This window comes from Myodes glareolus, chromosome 16, assembly GCF_982192425.1.
Source record: "Myodes glareolus chromosome 16, mMyoGla1.1, whole genome shotgun sequence".
In the NCBI taxonomy this organism is placed as follows: Eukaryota; Metazoa; Chordata; class Mammalia; order Rodentia; family Cricetidae; genus Myodes; species Myodes glareolus.
In genome coordinates this window covers 50,916,155-50,923,699 of record NC_142041.1, presented here as the reverse complement: position 1 = coordinate 50,923,699, position 7,545 = coordinate 50,916,155, and the positions used below count along the sequence as shown (strand labels likewise).

General features: G+C 42.3%; 1 pseudogene; it reads right to left on the bottom strand.

The window, feature by feature from the left end:
* Window positions 1-835: 835 nt before the first annotated feature.
* On the bottom strand, window positions 836-936 carry LOC125391444 (U6 spliceosomal RNA; annotated as a pseudogene).
* Window positions 937-7,545: the final 6,609 nt, after the last annotated feature.

Genomic DNA, 7,545 nt, shown 5'->3' with positions numbered 1-7,545 from the left:
ATAGTAAAACCATGTCATAGCTTCTAAGGATCCTGTTCAGATGTGGTATTCATCTTTTAAAAAATTTCATTTTTTAAATGTGTGTGAGTGTGTGTGAATGTATGTGTGCTAGCACATGTATGTGAAGGTTGGGGATGGACAGCTTGCAGGAGTTAGTTCTCTCCTTTCTCCATTTGAGTTTTGGGGCTTGAACTCAAGTCACTGGGCTTGGCAGCAGGCACTTATATCCTCTAGCATCTTGCCTACCCGACACATGTCTTTTCTGCTTGCAAAGTGGAGAATATTCTTTTCCTTAGGTTTGTGTAGCTGACCTGAGTGATACGCATGCATTGGACAAGCTAAGGCTCATGGGCTGAATTCTGCCCAGCACTGATGTTATACAACCTGTAAGCAAAGAACCGTGGTCGCATGTTCTTAAGTTTGAAATAGATCCAAATAAATAAAAGAGGAAAACGATTCCTTATATATTAAAAAACAAAGCATGACATTCACACTGGAGTGTTTTCAGATAGTGCTCTTGTTTATATCATCTTTGTTTGTGTGTTCCTGTGTCTTCAGATGACGTGCATGTGTTTGTAGACAGAAGGCAGTGTGTAATCTCCGGTAATGTTCCCCTGCTTCTATCCACCTTTAAAACTCTTATTTTATTTTTGAGAGTATACCATAACCGCATCATCTCCTCCTTTTCCTTTCTTCCATCCAAACTCTATCATACATACCTCCTTGCTCTCTTTCAAATTCATGGTCTCTTTTTCCATTAATTGTTCTGATATGCATATATGCACATATATATTTCTAAATGCTACCTGTTAAGTCTGTATGTCACTTTTTTTTTAAATTTGTGAAACACTTCACAAATTTGTGTGTCACCCTTGTGCTGTGGTCACGCTAATCTTCTCTGTACTGTCCCACTTGTATGCCACCTGTATGTATGGTTTTAGGAATGATTACTTGGTATTGGATGACTGGTCTTCCCTGGGGCGGAACACTTCTGTTCCCATCTTTCTGTTCCCATCTTTCCTCGGTTGCCCTTGGTTCTCTGTGTAGGGTGGAGGCCTCAGGCTTTGCCCTATCCAAGCTAGCACATCGATGCTTGCTTTTCTTCATCTTATGTTGGTGACATTTTATGGCTTTAACTTTCGACATTACTAGGAGACAGTCTCACAGCAGCAGCAAACCTTTTTTTTTTTTTTTTGACAGTGTCTTTCACTAACCTGCAACAATTAGTCATGTAGTCTGTTCTGCTGACTGGTCAGTGAACCCCCGGGCTCCACATGTCTCTGCTTCCCAGGACTGTGGTTACAAGCTATACCCAGGTTTTGGGGATCAAACTTATTCTTACAAGGCAAGCACTTTACAGACTGAGCAATATCCTTCCAACATTATATATTTTCTATGGCTGCTTTCGTGCAGCAGCAGGCTTGAGCAAAGTGGATCAAGATTTAGGTCCTCAGAATTAAACTACTTACTTTCCGACCTTTTACAAAGATCTCTCCTGCACACTGTCCAGTAGGTATCACAGATCAGAATTCAGCTCATCCAGGGAGAAGGTCAAGAGTGTCAGCTTCAGTTTCTCCTTTTCAATCTTTGTGGATCACGCGCTTGGCCTCCAGGGTCACTCTCTCTATCTGTGCATAGCAGATAGAGTGGCTCAGATCACTCGATTGTCTTAGGGTTTTTTTTTGCTGTGATGATACACTGTGACCACAACTACTTTTATAAAGGAAGGCTTTTAATCGGGCTCCCTTACAGTTCAGAGGGCTAGTCCATTATCGTCATGTTGGGGAGCGTGTGGAGTGCAGACAGACATGGTGCTGGAAAAGGAGCCAAGAGTTCTACATTCAGACCCCAAGGCTGCAGGAAGAGTAAATGAGACACTGGGCCTGGCTTGAACTTCTGAAATCTTTAATCCCACCCCAAGTGACACACTTCCTCCAAGAAGGCCACACCCCCTAATAGTGCCACTCCCTATACTCCCTATGAGCCTATGGGAACCATTTTCCTTTAAGCCTCCGCAAGGACGGATGGCCACTCCCTTCTATATACAGGAAGTTTCTTTCTTCTGACTTGGAGCTCATTCAAAATGACATATGAATGAGAAGTAATATCAAAAAATCACCCTAAACAATACTAAAAAAACAACGATAACCTGGATGGGGGAGGGGGTTATACTGTTAGTAGATATGGTAGGCCAGTAATAAATTCTTACAAATTATTAGAGAAAAGATAAATGTCTCAATTTTTCCTAATCACTTCACCTGCTTTTCCCAGAAGTTATTTGCCAATATTAAGAGTTCCACACGGACATATTTAAAATGCTTCTTGTGAAAGACTGTTAGCAGTAACATTTCATGTTCAGTACTAGTGACCACTTCGATAACAATTCTAGAGACAGAATCAAAGTCAGTTGGATTAAGCTTTCCTCTAGGCCAACCACCACACCAGGGACCCCAGAGCCAAGCTTTGCTGGATTCTGTTCTATCCCCTCCATACCTGCCTTTGTGCCTTTCTTCACTACTCTTTGACTTGGATTACCCTGGCCACCATAGGCAAGATCCTGCTGTTTATTTAGCCTAGTCAAGTACTGTTTCTCTGGGAAGTCTTTTGTACCATGTTGGCAGTGTCTTATTCTTTGTCCTTTATCTAATATGGGGAACTCAAGGGACAGTCCTCTAAACATGGAGATCGTCTGCCATTTCTGGAGAGTGTTCTCCAATCATACATGGAATCTGGGCTTCTAGGCACAGAGTTAACTGATGTTGTAGAGTTATGGCCGGTCTTGAAGAATGGGGTTGTAGGGTAAACACTCCAGCGTCCTCATCTTTCTTTTCACTGATTCTGACTCCTGTCAGCCTGTGTGTGGCAGAGCCCAGCTTCTCACAGATGGAACTGTGAGAAGTTGATTTAAGGATTCTTTACTGACTGTTGCTTCCTTTGTCTTTTCTGTCTTCCCTGCATAATGGAATGTTCTAAGACGTCCCCTCACCTTTCCCTCTGTTTTAGTCGCTGTTCTGTTGTTGTAAAGGGACACCACGACTAAGAAAGGCAATTCTTATGAAAGAAAGTATTTAACTTTTGCCTTGCCATTGTCATTATCAGCATGGCAGGGGGCGCTGCGGGAGTACCTTCCGCTGCTTCAGCCAATGGTCGCTGAAGCACGAGCCCACAGTGCTGCGGAGTGCCTTCCACTCCGTCAGCCAATAGCCGCTGAAATACCAGCCCACTGGGGTGTGGTATATTTCTCTTTAAAAGAAGAGTGGCAAGCCTCGGCTTGGCTTCTTGGTTCCGGCTCCTGCTCCAGTGACTAGACTCCTTTCCTGATGGTTTATGTGCATGTAAGTTTACCCCTCAAAATAAATACCCCTTTAAAACATAACTGGTGTGGGATTGATTCGCCATTATTTGACGCCCAGCGTTTGGTTCAAGAACCACCCCCCACCCCCCACCCCCGGCTCAGCTGCCGGCCTCTGGCTTGGCTGCCTACCGCCAGCTCAGCTTGGCCAGCTCGGCTTGGCACGAGCCCTCCCTCAGCCATAACCTCCACGCCTCCCAGGATACACAGGTTCAGACAGTCTCTGCCGGCCTACTTTGCTCTGTTTTGCACAGATTTTTAAATTTTTCCTTGCAACGTGAGTCAAAGAGCTCACAGCGCAAGCTCCCTTTGAAGTTCCAGCAAGCTGTTTGAAACCCCCGCCATCCGCCATAACTGATTGGAGCGCTGCAAGCAGCTTGACCCTTAATCCCAGCACAGGGACGCAGGGCCCAAATCACTAGGCCTCTTTAGCAACAGCGCAGTGGCTGTGTCACAACCCTCTGCATCGGGTTGAACAGAGCGGCAGGGCAGGAGAGCCCGGCTGGGGTAGGCCAGGCTGCCTTGTTTATTGGCCACTAGAAGCTCTCTGACCTCTTGTGCTCTGTGCCTGCCCTCTGGTTTTTCTCTGTGTACATCTGTACAATTAACTCATTTTCCCCAGTTTTAAACAAATAACAGAGCAGATTTTAAAACAGGATTTGTCGTGAGGCCTACAGTGGTTCCAGTTGTGACTCGGAGACATCCCCATCTGGTGGCTGAAAGGTAAAATGGCAGGTTTCTTTTTTAATGGGACTCTAGCTGCAGCTTTTGCTGCCACTTTGGTAGAAATCACAAGTGGCCTATATGCCTATGGAGGTACCTCAATTTACTGGTTATTAGGTTTTAGTTTCCTTCTTAATGTTATATCATTGTGGAAATATGTGGCATTAATTGATAGGATTAATACTATGATAGGCAAAATTGACTCCTTATCTAAGGGCACTAAGAAATTACCTGAAAGGATCCATGCTGTTGAATTTGACTTTGAAAAGTTATCACAGAGTTTTGATAAGGTAACAGACAGAATATACCTCCAGGATGACAATTTACATGATATCCAGGGGCAGTTCAAGGAGGAGATACTATCTTTAAAAGGAACCATTAAGACCTTGGAGTCACAAGTGCAGAATGGGTACCAAAAATTGATACCTTAGTGAAATCACTAGAAACACATGCAGGTCAGGAGATTCAGGATTTAAGAGAGGCAATGATGCAAAGATTTGAAATGATTGAAAAAATTATTGGAATCGATGATCCGGGGGAGAAGACACAAGGGCAGGATACAATGCCACCACCACCTGTTAGAACTGGCTTACCCAGGGTTTTAGCAACATACCCTGTAATTTATTCTGACAAAGCATCAACTTTTAAAGGCTCAAAGGGAGCCAAAGAATCTAGATGGACGCCAGTAGGTATGAATGACCTAAAGGAAATTAAGCAAGCCATTGTTAATTATGGCTTGCACTCTACATTTCTTAAGGAAATGATAAGGACTTGGGCTTCTAATGTCAGGGCTATTTCCCACGATTTCTCACAGTTAGCTTCAGCAGTCCTCGAAGATGGACCTTCCTTGATGTTTGGAGTTTATTTCAAGGAAGAATCCAAACATATGGAACAGCAAGGAAGAGCAAAAGGAAGAGCAAATTCTTGTCGTAGGAGCTTACGCTGATCCACAGGTCCAAGCTCTTTATGATGATGAAGTATTGTCTCTATGCCACAAGGCAGCTTTAAATGCCTGGGGTAGATTACCAGATCCAGGAAGAAAGGTAGAGTCATATACTAGTGTTAGGCAGGGACAGGGAGAACCCTATACTGACTTTTTGCAAAGATTAATTAAGGCTCTGAACACAGGAATAACAGACCCAGAAGCTAGATGACTAATTCTTGAATCATTGGCTTTTGAAAATGCAAACTTAGACTGCAAAAAGATAATTGGGCCTTTAAGGTCTAGATCAGCACCTATGGATGAATGGATCCAGCATACTATGAATTTTCAGACCTTTAATTACGATGATGAATCTTGGGTAGGAGAAGCAATTTCTAAAGCGATGAGGGGACATCAACCTGCCAAATGTTTTAATTGTGGTAAATTTGGACATCTAAAAAGGGATTACAGGCAAGGTAACACTTCATCTGGGAATGGCAGGAATAGGAAACCTTGGCCTTCAGGTATATGTAGGAAGTGTGGTAAAGGAAGACATTGGATGAATGAATGCAGATCAACAACAGACAGGCAAGGCAACCTGATACCATCTGGAAACTCCCTAAGGGGCCTCTCGCAGGCCCCCAAGCCAAAAGTGGCCCAGTCATTCCCAGTAACCATGGAGGACATGTCACACCAGGAAAATTAAAAACTCTAGAAGCTTCTGTACAAGATCATAAGGTTCTAAGTGATGCAAATTTGGAGGATAAGTCAGAAATTAAATTAGGAAATAAGAAACGTGTATTTTGGCAAACTTCTATAAATGATCAGAGACCAAAGCTGAGAGTACGTATAAATGGAATTGTGATTGTTGGCTTGATAGACACAGGAGCAGATGTGAGTATCATCACTCCAGAATCTTGGCATCCATATTGGCCTCTTCAAGAGGCAGATGTTCAGTTACTAGGAATTGGAACCATATCTCGAGTTAAACAAAGCACGAGATGGGTTCAGTGTATTGGGCCAGAGGGTCAAAGAGGAAAGTTAAGGCCATATGTAGCTGATATTGCAATAAATTTATGGGGCCATGACCTGCTAAAACAATGGAATACCCAGATTAACATTCCTGCAGTCTCAGGAAGTCATGATTCTGGGAAGGATGTAATAAAGTACTAGGCACAAAGGTCACCAGCCATTCAGGCTGTACAAGAACATAAAACAACTAACAAACCTTTAGAGATATCTACAGCCTTACCTTTAAAATGGCTAACTGAAAAGCCAATATGGGTTAAACAATGGCCTTTAGCTGAAGATAAATTGCAGGCTTTAGAACAGTTGGTACAGGAACAATTAGATGCTCAACATATTGAGGAGTCCACTAGCCCTTGGAATTCTCCTGTGTTTGTTATAAAAAAGAAATCTGGCAAATGGAGAATGGTGACAGATCTAAGGGCTGTCAACAAGGTAATTCAACCCATGGGCCCTCTACAGTCTGGATTTCCTCTGCCTTCCCTGTTACCCAAAGGATGGCCTCTTATAGTTATTGACTTCTTCTTTACCATACCATTACAAGAAAAGGATAGAGAAAAATTTGCCTTCACAGTGCCTACTTACAATAACTCCCAGCCTACTAGGAGATACCAGTGGACTGTCCTCCCACAGGGAATGCTCAATAGCCCCAGCCTGTGTCAATACTTTGTAAGTCAGCCATTGGAAATAATACGTAAGCAATTCCCTAAATCTATAATATACCATTACATGGATGACATTTTGCTATCCGATTCAAACATAGATACTTTAGAAAGAATGTTTGAGGAAGTAAAGATAATTTTGCCTAAATGGGGATTACAAATTGCTCCTGAAAAGATTCAAAGAGGAGATTCTGTTAATTACCTAGGTTACAGAATAGGTTTACAGAAAATTAGGACACAAAAGGCACATATTAGGAGAAACCGGTTACGGATTCTTAATGATTTTCAGAGATTGTTAGGAGACATTTCCAGTCTACGACCAGCTGTTGGGATAACACCTGATCTAATAATTCATTTAAACAAAACCTTAGATGGTAACAAAGATTTGAATAGTCCCAGAGAATTAACAGCTGAAGCAGAAAAGGAACTGACCGTGGTTGAGGAAAAATTACAGGAGGCACATGTAGATAGGGTGGATCCAAATCTTAGTTGCATTCTAGTCATATTGCCTTCCAGAATTTCTCCTACGGGAATTTTAATGCAGAGGAAAGATACTATTTTAGAATGGATCTTTTTACCACACAAACCAAGTAAAAAATTGAAAACTTATATAGAAAAGGTCTCTGAATTAATTATAAAAGGTAAACTGAGACTTCGTCAACTAGCAGGTATAGACCCAGCAGAAATTATAGTGCCTTTCACTACTGATGAAATAAAAAAGTTACGGGAAGACAATGAACCATGGCAAAGGGCTTGTGCTAATTTTCTGGGAGAAATTAATAACAACTATCCAAAAAGTGGTAGACTTAACCTTATAAAGAGAACTTCTTGGATTCTTCCTCGAATTGTACATGATGCTC